We start from the raw sequence: 21449 nt of genomic DNA, 5'->3' as shown, positions 1-21449 counted from the left end.
TAACTGACAGCTTATATTCTTTGACTAAAATATTTCCATTATTCCTACCATCTAGCTCTTGACATATACAGCTTTACTGTGTTTCTATGAATTAAGAAAATTTAAAATAAATTCTGTATATGTGAGATTGTATAGTACTTATCTTTCCAGTTTAGCTTATTTTACTTAGCATAATTTCTTCTAGGTTCATTCATGTTGCTGCAAATGGCAGATATTTTTTCTATTTTATGGATGAGTAATATTCCATAATAAAGGGAATATAAATATATGCTATATATTTATATAACAATATTACACACACACATATATAGCATTTTCTTTATCAGTTTCTCAATTGTCTGTCACTGGAGTTATTTTAATTTCTTCTCTATTGTGATAATGTTGTAATAAACATGAGAATTCAGATATTTCTTTGAGGTAATCTCATTGCTTCAGATTTATTACCCAGATTGGTTGAGCACATTCTACTTTTATTTTTTTAGAAACAGCCATACTGTTTTCCATAATGGCCGTACCAAAATACATCCTCAGCAGCAGCGTACAAGGGATCCTTTTCTCCACATCCTTGCTAACATTTATCTATTATCTTTTCAAAAATAGAAATCCTAACAAGTTTGTGGTAATATATCATTGTGAATTTGATTTACATTTCCTGATAATTAGTGATGTTGATTGAGCATGTTTTCATGTATGTGTTGGCCATTTGTATGTGTTTGAAAAAATGTCTATTCAGGTCGTTTGCCCAATTTTACATTAGAGCACTTGTTCGTTTGCTATTGAGTTGTATGACTTCCTTTTATATTTTGGATATTAAATCCTTGTCAGATAAATGATTTACAAATATTTTTCCCCCACTTTATTGATTGTTTTTTCATTTTTGATGATTTCCCTTGATGTGCTGAAGTTTTTTAGTTTGATGTAGTCTACTTTATACTTGCTTTTGTTGCCCTTTCTTTTGAAGTCATATTCAAAAAATAATGGTCAAGACCAATGTCAGGAGCTTTTGTGTATGTAGTTTTTGAGGCATTTTACAGTTTCATGACTTATATTTAAGTCTTTTATCTTTTATTATTGGATAAAAGACAAATTTTTGTGAGTGAAATAAGACAGCGACCCAACTTCATTCTTTTACACGTGGATATCCACTTTGGATAGTGGTAAAGAATCCACCTGCAATGTAGGAGATGTAAGAAACTCAGGTTCGATCGCTGGCTTAAGAAGATCCCCTGGGGGAGGAAATGGCAACTCACTCCAATATTCTTGCCTGGAAAATTTCATGGACAGAAGATCTTGATAGGCTATAGTCCATGGGGTCTCAAAGAATTGGACACAACTGAGCACACATGAAATTAAAAGACGCCTACTCCTTGGAAGGAAAGTTATGACCAACCTAGATAGCATATTCAAAAGCAGAGACATTACTTTGCCAACAAAGGTCTGTCTAGTCAAGGCTATGGTTTTTCCTGTGGTCATGTATGGATGTGAGAGTTGGACTGTGAAGACAGCTGAGTGCCAAAGAATTGATGCTTTTGAACTGTGGTGTTGGAGAAGACTCTTGAGAGTCCCTTGGACTGCAAGGAGATCCAAACAGTCCATTCTGAAGGAGATCAGCCCTGGGATTTCTTTGGAAGGAATGATGCTAAAGCTGAAACTCCAGTACTTTGGCCACCTCATGCGAAGAGTTGACTCATTGGAAAAAACTCTGATGCTGGGAGGGATTGGGGGCAGGAGGAGAAGGGGATGACAGAGGATGAGATGGCTGGATGGCATCACTGACTCGATGGACCTAAGTCTGGGTCAACTCCGGGAGTTGGTGATGGACAGGGAGGCCTGGTGTGCTGTGATTCATGGGGTCGCAAAGAGTCAGACACGACTGAGCGGCTGAACTGAACTGAACTGATGCAATATTGCTCTTTACAGCATTGGACCTTGCTTCTATCACCAGTCACATCCAAAACTGGGTATTGTTTTTGCTTTGGCTCCATCCCTTCATTCTTTCTGGAGTTATTACTCCACTGATCTCCAGTAGCATATTGGGCACCTACTGACCTGGGGAGTTCCTCTTTCAGTATCCTATCATTTTGCAGCAAAGAGTAGGACACGACTGAGCGACTGAACTGAACTGAACTGAACTGAGCACACATATATGTATTCAATTTGCTGAACACCATTTATGAAGATATAATCTTTCCATAATGTGTGTTCTTGTTACTTTTGTTGAATATTAGGTGAGATATGTGTGGGTTTATCACTATGCTGTCTGTTCTGTTTCATTGGGTGATACCAGTAATATACAGGTTTGATCTAGTATATTATTTTAGTATATCTTTGTAATATAGTTTGATATTAGAAAGTAATGCCCCTGGCTTCATAATTCTTTTTCAAATTGCTAAGACTCGGGAGCAGTGCCAAGATGGTGGAGGAATAGGAGGGGGAGACCACTTTCTCCCCAACAAATTCATCAAAAGATCATTTGAATGCTGAGCAACTTTCACAAAACAACTTCTGAATGCTGGCAGAGCAAACCAGGCACCCAGAAAGGCAGCCCATTCTTTTTGAAAGGAGGTAGGACAAAATATAAAAAACAAAAAAAGAGACAAAAGAGTTAGGGACAGAGACCTGTCCTGGGGAGGGAATCGTGAAGGAGGAGAAATTTCCACACAGTAGGTAACCCTCTCACAGGCAGGTCTGTAGGGAGTTTTGGAATCTCACAGGGCAGCATAAGTGGGAGAAAAAAAAAATCAAAACCCCACAGAATAGGTGCCTAACCGCAACTGTGATCAGAGAAGTAGCCCAGACGCTCGTGTCCACGACCAGCGAGCAGGGGCTGAAGATACCACCAGAAAATTACTAGAGCAAATTGATGAATATAGTAAAGTGCAGGATATAAAATTAACACACAGAAATCCCTTGCATTCCTATACTCTAACAACGAGAAAACAGAAAGAGAAATTAAGTAAACAATCCCATTCACCCTGGCGATGAAAAGAATAAGATACTTAGAAATAAATTCACCTAAAGAAACAAAAGATCTATATATAGAAAACTATAAAACACTGATGAAAGAAATCAAAGATGACACAAATTGATGGGGAAATAGACCATGTTCATGGATCAGAAGAATCAACAAGTGAAAATTAGTATACTACCCAAAGCAATCTACAGATACAACGTAATCCCTCTCAAACTACCAACAGTAATTTTCACAGAACTAGAGCAAATAATTTCATAATTTGTATGGAAACACAAGAAACCTTGAATAGCCAAAGCAATCTTGAGAAAGAAGAATGGAACTGGGGGAATCAACCTGCCTGACTTCAGACTATACTACAAAGTTATAGTCATCAAGACAGTATGGTATTGGCACAAAAAATGGATATATAGATCAATGGAACAAAATAGAAGCCCAGAAATAAATCCATGCACCTATGGACACCTTTCTTTGACCAAAGAGGCAAAATATACAATGGAGAAAAGACAATCTCTTCAACAAGTGGTGCTGGGAAAACTGATCAACCACCTGTAAAAGAATGAAACTGGAACAATTTCTAACACCATACACAAAAATACACTCAAAATGGATTAAAGATCTAAATGTAAGACCAGAGACTATAAAACTCCTAGAAGAAAACATAGGCAGAACACTCGACATAAATCACAGCAAGATCCTCTATGACCCAACTCTGAGAGTAATGGAAATATAAGCAAAAATAAACAAATGGAGCCTAATTAAACTTAAAAGCTTTTGCACAACGAAGGAAACTGTAAGTAAGGTGAAAAGACAGCCTTCAGAATGGGAGAAAATAATGGCAAGTGAAGCAACTGACAGAAAATTAATCTCAAAAATATGCAAGCAGCTCATGTAGCTCAATACCAGAAAAATAAACGACTTAATCAAAAAATGGGCCAAAGAAGTAAACAGACATTTCTCCAAGGAATACATACATATGGCTAACAAACACATGAAAATATGCTCAACATCACTCATTAGAGAAATGCAAATCAAAACCACAATGAAGTACCATATCATTCTGACTGGTGAGTCAGAATGACTGTCATCAAAAAGTCTACAAACAATAAATGTTGGAGAGGGTGTGGAGAAAAGGGAACCCTCTTACACTGTTGGTGGGAATGCAAACTAGTACAGCCACTATGGAGAACAGTGTGGAGATTCCTTAAAAAACTGGAAATAGAACTACCTTATGACCCAGCAATCCCACTGCTGGGCATACACACAGAGGAAACCAGAATTGAAAGAGACACGTGTACTCCAATGTTCATTGCAGCACTGTTTATAATAGCCAGGACATGGAAGCAACCTAGATGTCCATCAGCAGATGAATGGATAAGAAAGCTGTGGTACATATACACAATGGAGTATTACTCAGCCATTAAAAAGAATACATTTGAATCAGTTCTAATGAGGTGGATGAAACTGGAGCCTATTATACAGAGTGAAGTAAGCCAGAAAGAAAAACACCAATACAGTATATTAATGCATATATATGGAATTTAGAAAGATGGTAACGATAACCCTGTATGCGAGACAGTAAATTGTTTTGTATTGTCTATTTCTGTCTTGTATCAGAGTTATGCTGTGTTGTAAAATGTTGGGAAATATTCTATCCTCTTCAGTTTTTTGAAAGAATTTGTGAGGGATTGGTATTGATTCTTCTTTTTATTTTATTGAGATATAATTGACTTACAGCATTATATTAATTTCAAGTATAAATGATAATGATTTGATATTTGTATTTATTGAGAAATGATCACCAAATAAGTCTAGTTAATATTTGTCAGTATACATACTTATTTTTTCTTGTAATAACATTTATTATCTACTCTCAGCAATTTTCAAAGATACAGTAAAATATAATTAACTATAGTCCCCATGTTATGTGACTTGCGTATTTTATAAGTTTGTACATGTTGACCCCATTCACTCATTTTCCTCATCCCTTGGCAACCATAATCTGTGTTTTGTACATATAAACCTGCTTTTGTTTGTTTGTTTCAGATTTTATGTATAAGTAAAATCATAGGAAATTTGTCTTTGTCTATCAAATATTTTTAGTTAGCTTGATACCCTCAAAGTCTATTCATGTTGTCAAAAATGGCAAGATTTTCTTCTTTTTATGGCCAAAAAATATTCCAGTGTATATAAACATACTTTTTTATTTGTTCATCCTTCAATAGACACTTAGGTTGTTTTCATATCTTGGCCAATGTAGATAAAGCTGTAATAAACTTGACAATGCATACATATTTTTTTGTTAGTGTTTTTGTTTTCTTTAAATAAATACCAAGATGTGAAATTGTTGGATCTTATGATAACTCTACCTTTAATATTTTGGGGAATCTCTATATTGTTTTCCACAGTGGTTGTACAAATGTTCATTCCCACCAACAGTGTGCAAGGAGGGGTTCACTTTTCTCCAGATCCTTGCCAGCACTTGTTTTTTGTCTTTTTGATAATAACCATTTGAATAGGTATGAGAGGATATCTCACTGTGGTCTTAAATGGAATTTCTCTGATGATTAATGATATTGAATACCTTTAGGTACATGCAAGTCTGGTTCTTTGCGACCCTACGGACTGTAGCCCACCAGGCTCTTCTCTCCATGGGATTCTCCAGGCAAGAACACTGGAGTCGATTGCCATGCCCTCCTTCAGGAGATCTTCCTGACTCAAGGATTGAACTCTCGTCTCCTGGGACTCCTACATTGGAGGCAGAGTCTTTACCACTGAACCACCAGGAAAGCCCCATTGAACATTTTTACATACACCTATTGGCCATCTGTATGTCTTTATTGGAAAAATGTCAATCCAGATGTTCTGTCCATTTTTAATTTTTTTATTGAGTAGTATGAATTTGTATGAAGTTTGCATAATAACTGCTTATCAAATAAATGTTTTCCAATTTTTTCCCCATGAGGTAAGTTACCTTTTCAGTTTGTTTTTCTATTCCTTTGTTAGGAAGAAGTATTCTAGTTTGATATAGTGTACTGGTTTATTTCTGTTTTGGTGACATTGCTTTTGGTATAAAATCCTAAGATCATAGCTGGTATTCATGTCAAGGTACTTAGCACCTTTTTTTTTTTTTTAGGAGTTTTATGGTTTCTGATCTTATATTCAAGTCTCACCAAACCTGGATAAGCTTTTGTGTAAGATGAAAATAGCAGTTCACCTTTATTCTTTTGTGTTTAACTGTCCAGATTTCCCAACACTATTTATTGAAGGTACTGTCTTTTTCTCATTGTATATCTTTGTTTCACTGTTGCAAATTAATTGACCATGTATGTGTGGTGTTATAAGCCCCAACAGGTTTTTCTTGTCTTTTTTTTTTATAATGCAAGTGCTTGACTTAAGCTCTGATTGCTGAGGCATCCATTTTAAGGAAACATCTAATTCAAAGATGTCTGTCTATCTCAAATAAACACATTGAGCCACAAGACTAAATAAAGAGCCAGAACCCGGCCATACTGCATGCTTGACTCTGAGACTTTTTTGTTTTAGAAATATTGGTTGATTTCAATAAATCACCATTTGGGACACATTTTTTCTTTCTTCACTTTAAATTTCTGGTCTATGTTTTCAGTTCACCAAAAGAGAATGTCTCTGTGAAACCCTAGGCCTCAACCTTCAACCTCAATAAAAGCAGAATCCCAGGTCGGTCCTCAATCTCTCTCTCTCTCTCACTTCCTCTTCCCAAACTTTGATGTTTGCTCAAATGTGCTGTGCTATTTATGGGTCTTATAAATAACAGACCTCTATCTTTTCAAAGTTTCCGGATGGCCTTTGCTAAAGAGAGCCTTGCAATCAAAATAAGAATTGCAAGGGCTGGTTCAGCCACAACATTTGTTACAGGATAAGATGGGCACAATATAATTGGCATAGTTGGCAGGATCTCATAATTGTCCTTGCAATTAGCTTATGAATGAGGTAAATGCCCTGCAATTTGCTTACTGATCATCTGACTCTGGGGGGCTAGACCATTTTGGAAAGGCTCTCTGCTTGCTCAGTGTTTGTTGCACTGCTATGTGTTTCCTTACAATGCTTTTATATTTTATATTTGGTCGATAATTCATTTTGATTTTATTTTTGTATATGATCTAGGGAAATGTTCTAATCTCATTCTTATATATGCAACTGTCCAGTTTTCTCAGCATCACATATTGAAGAGATTGTCTTTTATCCATTATATGTTACTGCTTCTTTTGTCATAGTTTAATTGACCATAGGTATGTGGCTTTGTTGGTTTCTGTATTGTGTTCCATTGATTTATGTGTCTTATTGTGCCAGTATCATGCTGTTTTTGTTACAGTAGCTTTCTAGTACAGTCTGAATACAAGGAACATGATATCACTAGCTTTGTTCATTATTCTCAAGATTGCTTCGGTGATTTGGGGTATCTTGTGGATTCATATGTATTTTAAAATGATTTTTTATAGTTCTGTGAAAAATGTCATTGATATTTTGACAGATGGGGCTTCCCAGGTGACACCAGTGGTAAAGAAGCTGCCTGCTAATGCAGGAGATGTAAGATATAGGTTTGATCCCTGGGTTGAAAAATCCTCTGGAGGAGGGCATGGCAACCCTCTCCAGTACTCTTGCCTGGAGAATCCCACGGTGTTAGGGAAATTAAATAAAGAGTCTTGTTTAGGCTCAGAGAAAAAGCAGAGCAGGGCTCTGATCTTGCTTCTAACCTGCCTGGACACTGCCCTTACTATGCGTGACTGTGAATGATTGCCTGCTGTGAGTGCAAGACTTGCAGCATCTTAGGTGAGATGGGGGAAGAATCTTGAGATTGTTGAGCCCCTGAAGGGGGCCTGGTCAACCAAGTCCCAGGTTTAGCAACATTTCAAGTTTTACAAGACAAAGCAAACAGCATTAACATGAAAGCAGGCTTGCAATTTGTTCACAGATGATGATGATAGGCAATGGCATCCCACTCCAGTACTCTTGCCTGGAAAATTCCATGGATGGAGGAGCCTGGAAGGCTGCAGTCCATGGGGTGGCCAAGGGTTGGACATGACTGAATGACTTCACTTTCACTTTTCATTTTCATACATTGGAGAAGGAAATGGCAACCCACTCCAGTGTTCTTGCCTGGAGAATCCCAGGAAGGGGAGCCTGGTGGGCTGCCGTCTACGGGGTTGTACAGAGTCAGACACAACTGAAGTGACTTAGCAGCAGCAGCAGATGATGATATCAGTTTGCATCCTTCCTGGGATTATAAACAGTAATCCCAAACTGTGATCTTTGAAGTCTCACCCAAGGACCCTTTCCCAGTTTGGACTCCAGATGTGCTGTGGCACGGACTTACGGATATTGTTTAAGTTTGGATGTTGTTTGAAACACAATCTGGTGATGTATTCCCTGCTCTTTCTATTTCTCTTTTCTTTAATGTTAGCATATTGAAAGTAAGCTAGATAATTCTCTAATAAATATTTATATTATTTATTTGTATATAACAAGTGGCTTATTTTGTTAACAAATGCTTTGAACCTGAGATGAAACTGAAAACATTTAGCAAAACACATGGACAGAGGAGCATGGTGAGCTATGGTCCGTAGGGTCACAAAGAGTTGGATATGACTGAAGTGACTTAGCACACATGCACATTTTGTCAGGTATTGCATTAAATCTGTATATTTCTTGGGAAATATGGTAATTTTAACTATATTAATTCTTCCAACCCAAGAGAAATAGATATCTTTTCATTTCTTTACATTTTATTGAATTTGCTTTATTAATGTTTAACAGTTTTCAGTGTATAGTTCTTTTACCTCCTTGGTTAAGTCCATTTATAGGTATTTTATTCTTCTGGATGCAATTTTAAATAGAACTATTTTTGCTTTCTCTTTTTGATATTTCACTATTAATGAATACCAAAGCAACAGATTTCATATGTTAATCATGTGTCCTTGGATTTTACTGGATTCATATTTTATTTCTAATAGCTTTCTGATGGAGAATTTAGAGTTTTCTGTATATAGTAGCATGCCACTTACAAATAGTGACAATTTTACTTCTTCCTTTCCAAATTGGATGCATTTTATTCTTTTTCTTGTCTGATTGCTGTAGCTAGGACTTCCAATACTACATTAAGTAGAAGTGATATGAGTAGGCATTTAGGGTAAAAGCTTTCAACTTTTCAACATTGAATATGATGTTGTTCCTGTTGTTCAGTCACTAAGCTGCATCAGACTCTTAGTGACCCCAGGGATTGCAGCACACCAAGCTCCCCTGACCTTCACTGTCTCCTGGAGTTTGCTCACATTCATGTCCATTGAGTTGGTGATGCTATCTAAACCATCTAATCCTCTGCCACCAGCTTCTCCTTTTGCCTTCAAACTTGCCCAGCATCAGGGTTTTTCTAATGAGTTGGCCCTTTGCAGCAGGTGGCCAAAGTATTGGAACTTCAGCTTTAACATCAGTCCTTCCAATGAATATTCAGGACTGATATCATTTAGAATCAACTGGTTTGATCTCCTTGCTGTCCAAGGGACTCTCAAGAGTCTTCTCTAGCACCATAGTTTGAAAGCATCAATTCTTCAGTGCTTAGCCTTCTTTATGGTCCAACTTTCACATCCATACATGACTACTGGAAAAACCATAGCTTTGATGAGATGGACCTTTGTTAGTAAGGTGATGTTTCTGCCTTTTAATACACTGTCTAGGTTTGTCTAGTTTTCTTCTAGGGAGTAAGCGTGTTTTAATTTCATGTCTGCAGTCACCATCTACAGTAATTTTGGAGCCCAAGAAAAGAAAATATGCCAATGTTTCCACTTTTTCCCCATCTATTTGCCATGAAGTGATGGGCCCAAATGCCATGATCTTCATATTTTGAATGTTAAGTTTTAAGCCAGCTTTTTCACTTTCCTCTTTCATCCTCATGAAGAGGCTCTTTAGTTCCTCTCACATTCTTCCATTAGAAGGGTACAATCTGCATATCTGAGGTTGTTGATATTTCTGTCTCAAACTTGATTTCAGCTTGTGATTCATCTAGCCCAGCATTTTGCATAATGTACTCTGAATCTAAGCTAAATAATCAGGGTGACAATATACTGCTTTGATGTACTCTTTTCCCAATTTTGAACCAGTGCGTTGTTCCATGTTGCTAACATGTTCCATGTTCAGTTCTAACTGTTGCTTCTTGACCTACATACAGGTTTCTCATGAGACAGGTAAGGTGATCTAGTATTCTCATCTCTTTAAGAATTTTCCACAGTTTGTTGTGATCCTCACAGTCAAAGGCTTTAGCAGAGTCAATGAAGCAGAAGTAGATGATTTTCTGGGATTCCCTTACTTTTTCTATTATCCAGTGACTGTTAGCAATTTGATCTCTGGGTCTTCTGCCTTTTCTAAATCCAGTTTGTACATCAGAAATTTATCGAACTGCTGAAACCTATTTTGAAGGATTTGAGCATAACCTTACTAGCACATGAAGTTAGCATAATTGGACAGCAGTTTGAACAATCTTTGGCAATGCTTTTCTTTGGGATCAGAATGAAAACTTAACTTTTCCAGTCCTGTGACCACTGCTGAATTTTCCAAATTTGCTGTTATATTGAGTGTAGCACTTTAACAGCATCATCTTTTATGACTTTCAGTAGCTCAGCTGGAATTTCATCACCTCTACTAGCTTTGCTAATGGTTCAGTTCAGTTCAGATGCTCAGTCGTGTCCGACTCCTTGTGACTCCATGAATCGCAGCACGCCAGGCTTCCCTGTCCATCACCAACTCCCAGAGTTCACTCAGACTCACGTCCATCGACTTAGTGATGCCATCCAGCCATCTCATCCTCTGTCATCCCCTTCTCCTCCTGCCCCCAATCCCTCCCAGCATCAGAGTCTTTTCCAATGAGTCAACTCTTCGCATGAGGTGGCCAAAGTACTGGAGTTTCAGCTTTAGCATCATTCCCTCCAAAGAAATCCCAGGGCTGATCTCCTTCAGAATGGACTGGTTGGATCTCCTTGCAGTCCAAGGGACTCTCAAGAGTCTTCTCCAACACCACAGTTCAAAAGCATCAATTCTTCAGTGCTCAGCTTTCTTCATAGTCCAACTCTCACATCCATACATGACCACTGAAAAAACCATAGCCTTGACTAGACGGACCTTTGTTGGCAAAGTAATGTCTCTGCTTTTCAGTATGGTAATGCTTTCTAAAATCCACTTGCTTACACACGCCAGGATGTCTTACTCTAGAAGAGTGACCACACCATCATGGTTATCCAGGTCATTAAAGGCTTTTTTTGGATGGTTCTTCTGTGTATTCTTGCCATCTCTTCTTAATCTCTCGCACTTCCGTATATCTTTACCATTTCTGTCTTGTATGTGTCCATTCTTGCATGAAATGTTTCCTTAATACATCCAGTTGTCTTGAAGAGATCTGTAGTCATTCCCATTCTACTGTCTTCCTCTATTTATTTGCACTGTTCATTTAAGAAGACCTTTTAATCTGTTATTCTCAGGATCTCTGCATTCAGTTGAGTATATATTTCCCTTTCACCCTTGCCTTTCACTTTTCTTCTTTCCTCAGATATTTGTAAAACCTCTTCAGACAACCACTTTGCCTTTTTTATTTCTTTGTGATAGTTTTGGTCACTGCCTCCAATACAATGTTACAAACCTCCATGCGGAGTTCTTCTGTCTACCAAATCTAATCCCTTGATTAAATACAGTGCAGTCATCACCTGCACTGTATAATCATAAGGGATTTGATTTAGATCATACCTGAATTGCCTCTTAAGTTTCCCTGCTTTATTCAAATTAAGCCTAAAGTTTGCAATAAGAAGCTCATGATCTGGGCCACAGTCAGCTCCAGGTCTTATTTTTACTGACTGTATTGAGCTTTTCCATCTTTGGCTGCAAAGAATATTATCAATCTGAGTTCAGTATTGGCCATTTGGAAATATCCATGGGTAGAGTCATCTCTCATGTTGTGGGAAAATGGGGTTTGTGATGATCAGTGTGTTCTCTTGGCAAACTGTTAGTCTCTGCCCTGCTTCATTTTGTACTCCAAGGACAAACTTTCCTGTTACTCCAAGTATAACTTGACTTCCTACTTTTGCATTCCGATCCCTTATGATAAAAAGGACACCTTTTTTTGGTGTTGCAGAAGATCTTGTAAGTCTTCATAGATCCGTTCAACTTCAGCTTCTTCAACATTAGTGGTTGGGGCATAGACTTGAATTACTGTGATGTTGAATGGCTTGTCTTAGAAATGAAACAAGATCATTCTGTCATTTTTGAGATTGCACCCAAGTATTGCATTTTGGAGGCTTCCCTGATGGCTCAGATGGTAAAGAATCCACTTGCCATGTGGGAGACCTGGGTTCGATCCCTGGGTTGGTAAGATCCCCCGGAAGGAGGGCATGGCAACCCACTCCAGTATTCTTGTCTGGATAATCTCCATGGATAGAGGAGCCTGGCATGCTACAGTCCATGGGGTCGCAAAAAGTTGGACACAACTGAGCAACTAAGCACTGCATGACATTGTATTTTGGAATTTTTTGTTGACTATGAGGGCTACTCCACTTGTTCTAAGGGATTCTTGCCTGCAGTAGTAGATATAAAGGTCATCTGAGTTAAATTCATGTATTCCTGCCCATTTTGGTTCACTGATTCATACATTGTCGATGTTCATTCTTGCCATCTCCTACTTGACCTGTCTGATTTACCTTTTTTTTTTTTTTTTCAATTTTATTTTTAAAAAAAAATCACATGCTCCCCCTCCTATGCCTTGATAATTTGTTTTATACTAAGTGTCAGACTTTATCTTTTTGGCTCCAAAATCACTGCAGATGGTGGCTGCAGCCATGAAATTAAAAGACGCTTACTCCTTGGAAGAAAATTATGACCAACCTAGATAGCATATTGAAAAGCAGAGACATTACTTTGCCAAAAAAGGTCCATTTAGTCAAGGTTATGGTTTTTCCTGTGGTCATGTATGGATGTGAGAGTTGGACTGTGAAGAAAGCTGAGTTGGACTGTGAAGAAAGCAAGAATTAATGCTTTTGAACTGTGGTATTGGAGAAGACTCTTCAGAGTCCCTTGGACTGCAAGGAGATCCAACCAGTCCATTCTAAAGGAGATCAGCCCTGGGATTTCTTTGGAAGGAATGATGCTAAAGCTGAAATTCCAGTACTTTGGCCACCTCATGTGAAGAGTTGACTCGTTGGAAAAGACTCTGATGCTGGGAGGGATTGGGGGCAGGAGGAGAAGGGGAGGACAGAGGATGAGATGGCTGGATGGCATCACTGACTCGATGGACATGAGTTTGAGTGAAATCTGGGAGTTGGTGATGGACAGGGAGGCCTGGTGTGCTGCAATTCATGGGGTCGCAAAGAGTCGGACACGACCTAGCGACTGAACTGAACTGAAGGTTTGTTAAGTTTTCAGCTACAATTTCCTCAAATATTGTTTCAATACCCCTTCTTTCTCTCTTCTGCAACACTTATATTGCAAGTGTTGATATGCTTAATGTTGCATTAGAGATTTCTTTTTAAATTAATTTTTATTGGTGTATAGTTGATTTATGATGTTGTGTTAGCATCTGCTCTACAGCAGAATGTATCAGTTATACATATAATTCCCTGTATTTTGGATTTCCTTCCTATTTAGATCATCACAGAGAATTGAGTAGACAGTTGCCTGTGCTATACAGTTTTCCTGTGCTAGGGCTTCTCAGGTGTTGCAAAAGAATTCACCTGCTAATGCAAGAGATGCAAGAGATGTGTTTAATTCCTGGGTGAGGAAGATCCCCTAGAGTAGGAAATGGCACCCCACTCCAGTTTTCTTGCCTGGAAAATTCCATGGACAGAGGAGGCTGGTGGGCTACAGTTTTTTGGGTCACAAGGAGTCAGACACGACTGAGTGTACACATACAAAAACACACACACACACATATGGTAGGTTCTCATTAACCTATATTATACCTGCTGCTGCTAAGTTGCTTCAGTCGTGTCCGACTCGTAGTGACCCCATGGACTGCAGCCTACCAGGCTCCTCCGTCCATGAGATTTTCCAGGCAAGAGTACTGGAGTGGGGTGCCATTGCCTTCTCTGATATTATATCTAGTAGTGTATATATGTCAATCCCAATCTCTCAGTTCATTCCACCCCCAACAGAGATCTTTTATACTCTCCTCATATTTTAAGATTAGTTTTTCTCTTTCTTGTTCTTATTGAGTGATTTCCATTATTCTTCCAGATTGCTTATGCATTTTGCTTTTCACATAGTCTGCTATTCATTATTTCTAGTGTGCTTTTGATTTTAGTCATTGAATTATTTATTTCTGATTTTTAAAACATATGATATAGTGCCTTGCTAAAATTACCATTGTGTTCATGTCCTCTTCCCTTAATTCAGATAAAATTCTTATAACTAATGTTTTGGGCTCTTTATCTGGTAAATGGTTTGCTTCTGTCTCATTATATATTTGGGGGAGCATTTTCTTTTGTTCTTTCAACTGAAAGGAGTTCTTCGGCCTTTCCATTTTGCTTGAATTTTCTGCCTTTCTGAATTTAATTGAAATTTTAATTGAAAGAGTTATTACTACAGTCTTGAAAGTGTGTTCTTATGTGGGAGGGTGCCTATGTATGCTGATAATGACCAGTGCCTTTGATTGCTAGGCTAAATTTGATATGAGCCCAAGTCACTTCTTTCCTCGTTGTGTGCTGGTAGCTATCACTTTTATAGTAGATGAGTTGGAGACTGAGGGGTTAGTGGAGGTAATGTGAGGCAGGGCTTCTCCCATGACCAGTGGCCATCAGTGCCCTATTAGGGGCACAGTTTGATCCCAAGTTGCTTGATCAGAAGCCTTGGCCTCAAGTTGGTTCCATTTCATTTGTGTGTGATGTTTCCTCTTCCAGAACTGGGACCCACATGTGGGGATTGTTGAAGGAAGAAGGGTGTATGTGGGTTCTTGGCTTTTTGCTGCCACAGATAGAGGTCAGAGCTATCTCTCATGTATAGCTGTCTCTGACCTATGCCTGTATGGGTGACAACAATTGTTTCCCTTAATTGCTCAGATGCAGCCTCAGGTCCAAGTCTCCTTTGTTCTACACACAATAAAATAAATAAAATCAGATGTGCATTTCACAGTATACTAAAAATAAATTCATGCAGACTAGTTAGTTATATGTAAATATAAACAATGTGTTGGAAAATAGTACAGGGCACAAATTCAGTTACCATTACTAGGAAGGCCATTTAGAACAAGATGTGGAATTCCAAACCAGAAAGAGATTTAGTAATATATTTGACTCTATTATAAACTATGTACAAGAAAACATTAAACATATATTAAAGTCTCACTTATAGAAAATCAATATATATAACAAAGGATTTATATTAGTAATGTGTAAGAGGTAAACAAGTTAGATAGCAAACTATCCAGTCAAAAATTAACAAAGCTATTAAAAATTCCTTAAGAGTTTAAGAAATTATATCAAACACTGAATATATAAAAGGATGCTAAATCAAAATTATAAGAGCGTAACCCAATATGTCATTTAGATTGAATCAGTAATATTAGAAGAAATTCTTCAGAGTGTAGCCAATATCAGTTAGTGATTACATTAATATGAGGTAGAAAGTGGTGGGTGGGAGTAAGAGTTTTCATCAAGAAATGAAAATGGCCCAAAGGCAGCAAAAAAGGGAAGCTTTTCCCCATCTTGATCCTGAGAGACAGTGGGAGGTGCAATCGTTTCCAAGATCCACTAGCTGACTGCTAATGAGACCTGGACTCCATTTGTTAGTTATTGGTCATTTCCAGTCTCAGCCTGGCAAAGAAGGTGCTGGGGGATTAAACACCGAGACCTTAGTCTGCCCTTACCCTCTAATCTCTTGCTGAGATCCCTCATTAACCAAATGATACAGAAGACAGAGGAACAAGTCATCCCCTAGGCCACAGACTAGAAATGGAAGAGCAGGCACATGTAAGAGGGAGGATAGAGCTCAATGGGAATATGGAAAACTAGCTCTCTTTCTTCATAGATGATGAGAGATAAATTAGTCTAGAATTTTATATACAGATTAGCAATTTGTATCAAGTTTATCAATCATTTGAATAACAATTCCCCATCTGGGAATATTTCCTACAAAAATGATGATCTATGTGAATATATATATGTATATTTGTGGTTCAGCTGCTAAGTTGTATCCAACTCTTTGCGACCCCATGGCCTGCAGCATGCCAGGTTCCCCAGTCCTTCACTACCTCCTTTGCTCGGATTCATGTCCATTGAATCAGTGATGCTATCTAACCATCTCATTCTCTGTCTCCTCCTTCTCCTGTATATACATATATTTGAGTTTTTTTAAATTAAAATTATATATTAGTAGAAGAGATGGGAATACCAGACCACCTGACCTGCCTCTTGAGAAACCTATATGCAGGTCAGGAAGCAGCAGTTAAAACTGGACATGAAACAACAGACTGGTTCCAAATAGGAAAAGGAGTACATCAAGGCTGTATATTGTCACCCTGCTTATTTAACTTATATGCAGAGTACATCATGAGAAGTGCTGGGCTGGAAGACGCACAAGCTGGAATCAAGATTGCAGGGAGAAATATCAATAACCTTAGATATGCAGATGACACCACCCTTATGGCAGAAAGTGAAGAGGAACTCAAAAGCCTCTTGATGAAAGTGAAAGAGGAGAGTGAAAAAGTTGACTTAAAGCTCAACATTCAGAAAACAAAGATCATGGCATCTGGTCCCATCACTTCATGGGAAATAGATAAGGAAACAGTGGAAACAGTGTCAGACTTTATTTTTTTGGGCTCCAAAATCACTGCAGATGGTGACTGCAGCCATGAAATTAAAAGATGCTTACTCCTTGGAAGAAAAGTTATAACCAACCTAGATAGAATATTCAAAAGCAGAGACATTACTTTGCCAACAAAGGTCCGTCTAGTCAAGGCTATGGTTTTTCCAGTGGTCAAGTATGGATGTGAGAGTTGGACTGTGAAGAAAGCTGAGCACCTAAGAATTGATGCTTTTGAACTGTGGTTCTGGAGAAGACTCTTGAGAGTCCTTGGACTGCAAGGAGATCCAATCAGTTAATCCTAAAGGAAATCAGTCTTGAATATTCATTGGAAGGACTGATGCTGAAGCTGAAATTCCAATACTTTGGCTACCTGATGTGAAGAGCTGAGTCATTTGAAAAGACCCTGATGCTGGGAAAGGTTGAAGGCAGGAGGAGAAGGGGACAGCAGAGGATGAGATGGTTGGATGGCATCACTGACGCAATGGACATGAGTTTGAGTAAACTCCAGGAGTTGGTGATGGATAGGGAAGCCAGGAGTGCTGCAGTCCATGGGGTCGCAAAGAGTTGGACACGACTGAGACTCAACTGAACTGAACTGAATGACTGTATCCAACATTTGGGTCCTAGACATAGCATTAGAAGTTTACACATTTTGAACTCAATGTAAAACAACTGCAAAGGCTGGTTTTATTTTATTTTATTTTTTGATGCTTTTATTTTATTTTTTAACTTTACAATATTGTATTGGTTTTGCCATATATCAAAATGAATCCGCCACAGGTATACATGTGTTCCCCATCCTGAACCCTCCTCCTTCTTCCCTCCCCATACCCTCCCTCTGGGTCGTCCCAGTGCACCAGCCCCAAGCATCCAGTATTGTGCATCAAACCTGGACTGGCGATTCGTTTCATATATGATATTATACATGTTCCTCTTACATTGTTGGTGGGAATGCAAACTAGTATAGCCACTATGGAGAACAGTGTGGAGATTCCTTAAAAAACTGGAAAAGGCTGGTTTTAAAACAGTAACCTAAGAAGGAAAACAGGCAACCAAAGTCATAGTAAGTGTTATTTCCAAAGCACATAATTTTGTTCTTTAAACTTCTATTGAGCCATTCCTAGGAAACTTATTTTGCTACTCTCGTTTTTTTAAACATATGAAAATACTTTAAAAATGGGAATATTTGTGAAAAACAAAGCAAACTTCTCTATCTAATCTAGGTTGGTTCATTCTTCATTTAATAAAAATTCCAATCTTCATGCTTAGCATCCTTTGAAGGATGTAGGAAACTCAGGGCTCATTTTTATGCTGTAGAAGTGATTTCTTTGTTTAATTGCTAATGGATCATAAACACAGATGCATGAACACCACGTGAAGTTTGACAATTTTAAATTACTATAGTTCACACTTATTCATGTGGCACTTTAAGCAAGTGCACTCAGTGTCAGAAACTGTGCCATTCATTCTTTTTATTCTAAATGTAATACATTTAGAGCAACAATTGTTTTGCCACATTCAGGAATTATGAGTATTTTATTCAAAGTATAATTTGGCTAACAATATCACAACTAACTGCACTGCTGCTGCTGCTGCTAAGTCACTGCAGTCGTGTCCGACTCTGTGCGACCCCATAGACGGCAGCCCACCAGGCTCCTCCGTCCCTGGGATTCTCCAGGCAAGAACACTGGAGTGGGTTGCCATTTCCTTCTCCAATGCATGAAAGTGAAAAGTGAAAGTGAAGTCGCTCAGTCATGTCTGACCCTCAGCGACCCCATGGACTGCAGCCTACCAGGCTCCTCCGTCCATGGGATTTTCCAGGCAGGAGTACTGGAGTGGGGTGCCATTGCCTTCTCCAACTAACTGCACAGTTCTCGTAAATTCTTACTAGTAGAAGCTATGGATAGCTGTAATTTTACCATTTTATTTTAAAAATGAATCATCATTCTAAACATTTTTATTTTATCTGATTTTTTTTTGATTGAGACAGAATAAAACTAATCATCTTTGGAAGAATATTACACATTGCATTTTGTTTTGTTCTATTTGCCTTTGTTCTCCATATCTAGGGCACTTTAAATGGAACCTTAAATATATCATTTGTTTTCCAAATTGATGAGTGTTGTTTACACTACTCATTTTTTTCTAAAAGTTAAAGAGTGCACATATTTTATTCATTTTATTTGACTGAAACAAAAATATTGTAAGCTGTTTTCCCCAGCTTATGTCCCCCAATATTGGAAGATCCTTGTTTTATATCATGAAGTAACTGATTGTGTTAAGAGGAAAATGGAATCTGTACTTTCCAAATCATCTAATTCACATTGATACTGCCTGTTGGAAGATTTTAGACATGCAAAAAAATTGTGGTTCTATGGAACAGATTCAACAAGGCCCTTTTTACCCAAAATACTCAGCCCAACCTTCCTAGAGTTAGGGCATGGCCCATTCCACCTAGATTTACACTATTCAGCTCAACATATTCACTCACTTGGTTTCCATACCTCCAGTCTTACAGTTCTTCAATCAATTACCACTTCTAAAATGCAAGTCCAGTCATTCCATTACTGCTTTTAAAAACCTGGGTCACGAAAGAGCAAGAAATGAGGCTACAACCTGAATCAGAATGGAGATGTATTGAAACATTACCTCTTCCTCCTGGCCAAGCACCTGATCTTTAATCATGCTGTTTGGCTTACATGGCTTCAGGTCCTTGAGCAATTCTTCCACACCATTCCAGCCTTCTTTATTCATCTAGTCACCATTCAACACAGAGTTCTCAGGTTTTCCCTCAACCCCTCTTCTTTTGGATGAACTTGCATGTTACTGATATGTCCTAATAAGGTTTCGAGCATCAAATCATTTGTGTATTTGTGCATCAAATTATTTGTGCATTTATGTATTTTATAAAGCAACTATTATGCAAAGAATCCGCCTGCAATGCAGGAGACCCTGGTTCAGTTCCTGCATTGAGAAGACACGCTGGAGAAAGAATAGGCTACCAACTCCTATATTCTTGGGCTTTCCTTTACCCACTCCAGTATTCTTGGGCTTCCCTTGTGGCTCAGCTGGTAAAACATCTGCCTGCAATGAGGGAGACCTGGGTTCGATCGCTGGAGTGGGAAGATCTCTCCTGGAGAAGGGAAAGGCTACCCACTCTAGTATTCTGGCCTGGAGAATTCCATGAACTGTGTAGTCCATGGGGTCACAAAGAGTAGGACACAACTTTCACTTTTACTTTTCATGCAAAATATACCTACACTTCAAATTTGTAGGGATAGTAGCCATAAGTAATTTGAACTTAAAATTTCACTTAGCTAATATTTTAAAATTTTAAAGAAATGTCTGCTGAGTAAATAAAGGGTTGAAAATTTGCTGTTCTTCCTCTGCTTGCTTGTGTATAAATTACATACTTCAAATCTCAGCTAAGATACCACTTAACAAAGAAAATGTTCCCTGCTTGAGGGAACATTGGGGTTAATATTATTCGTCCCATTTGAGGTTACTTTGTGGGGTCTTGAATTTCTGATCGACCACAAGTACTAAGGATTTCAGACAGCTGACACCCACTAGACACCTTCAGGATTGAACCCTGATGAACAAAGTAGACCTCAATAAAGGCAACTAGAAGACAGAATTGTCCCAGCAATGATCAGCACATTAAAATGAATGTAATTTCTAAGATAGGTCACTTATACCTCCACCACTTAAAAGTAGGAAGAAGAAAATGGAGAAATCTGATACATAATCCTTTACTTTTAGATAATTTCAAATATACAAACAAATACCTTGAAAAATAACAGTATAATTAACATATATAATATTTATCAGATTCACATATAAACAATATATCCCTTTTGATTCATCTCATCTCTAGCTTAGGCAATTGTATACTTTTTCATCTAAATATTTTAATTGTGGATTTCTTAAGAGTACAAATATTATTCCACAGAAACATGGTGGAGTTGAAACTTCATAAAAATGTAGTATGGATTCAACCAGTCAGTCAGTTCAGTTGCTGAGTCCTGTCGGACTCTTTGTGACCCCATGGACTGCAGCACACCAGGCCTCCCTGTCCATCACCAGCTTCCAGAGTTTCTCAAACTCATGTCCATTGAGTCGGTGATGCCATCCAACCATCTCATCCTCTGCTGTCCCCTTCTCCTCCTGCCTTCAATCTTTCCCAGCATCAGGGTCTTTTCAAATGACTCAATTCTTCACATCAGGTGGCCAAAGTACCAGAGTTTCAGCTTCAGCATCAGCTCTTCCAATGAATATTCAGGACTAACTTCCTTTAGGATGGACTGGTTGGATCTCCTTGCTGTCCAAGGGAATTTCAAGAGTCTTCTCCAACACCACAGTTCAAAAGCATCAATTCTTCGGCACTCAGCTTTCTTTATAGTCCAACTCTCGCATCCATACATGACTACTGGAAAAACCATAGCTTTGACTAGATGGAACTTGGCTGGCAAAGTAATGTCTCTGTTTTTAATATGCTGTCTAGGTTGGTCATAACTTTTGTATCTAGGAGCAAGCATCTTTTAATTTCATGGCTGCAGTCACCATCTGTAGTGATTTTGGAGCCCCCAAGAAAATAAAGTCTCTCACTGTTTCTACTGTTTCCCCACCTATTTGCCATGAAGTGATGGGACCAGATGCTATGATC

The sequence above is a fragment of the Bos mutus genome, chromosome 7, assembly GCF_027580195.1.
Source record: "Bos mutus isolate GX-2022 chromosome 7, NWIPB_WYAK_1.1, whole genome shotgun sequence".
In the NCBI taxonomy this organism is placed as follows: Eukaryota; Metazoa; Chordata; class Mammalia; order Artiodactyla; family Bovidae; genus Bos; species Bos mutus.
Note: the sequence above shows the minus strand (reverse complement) of the source record.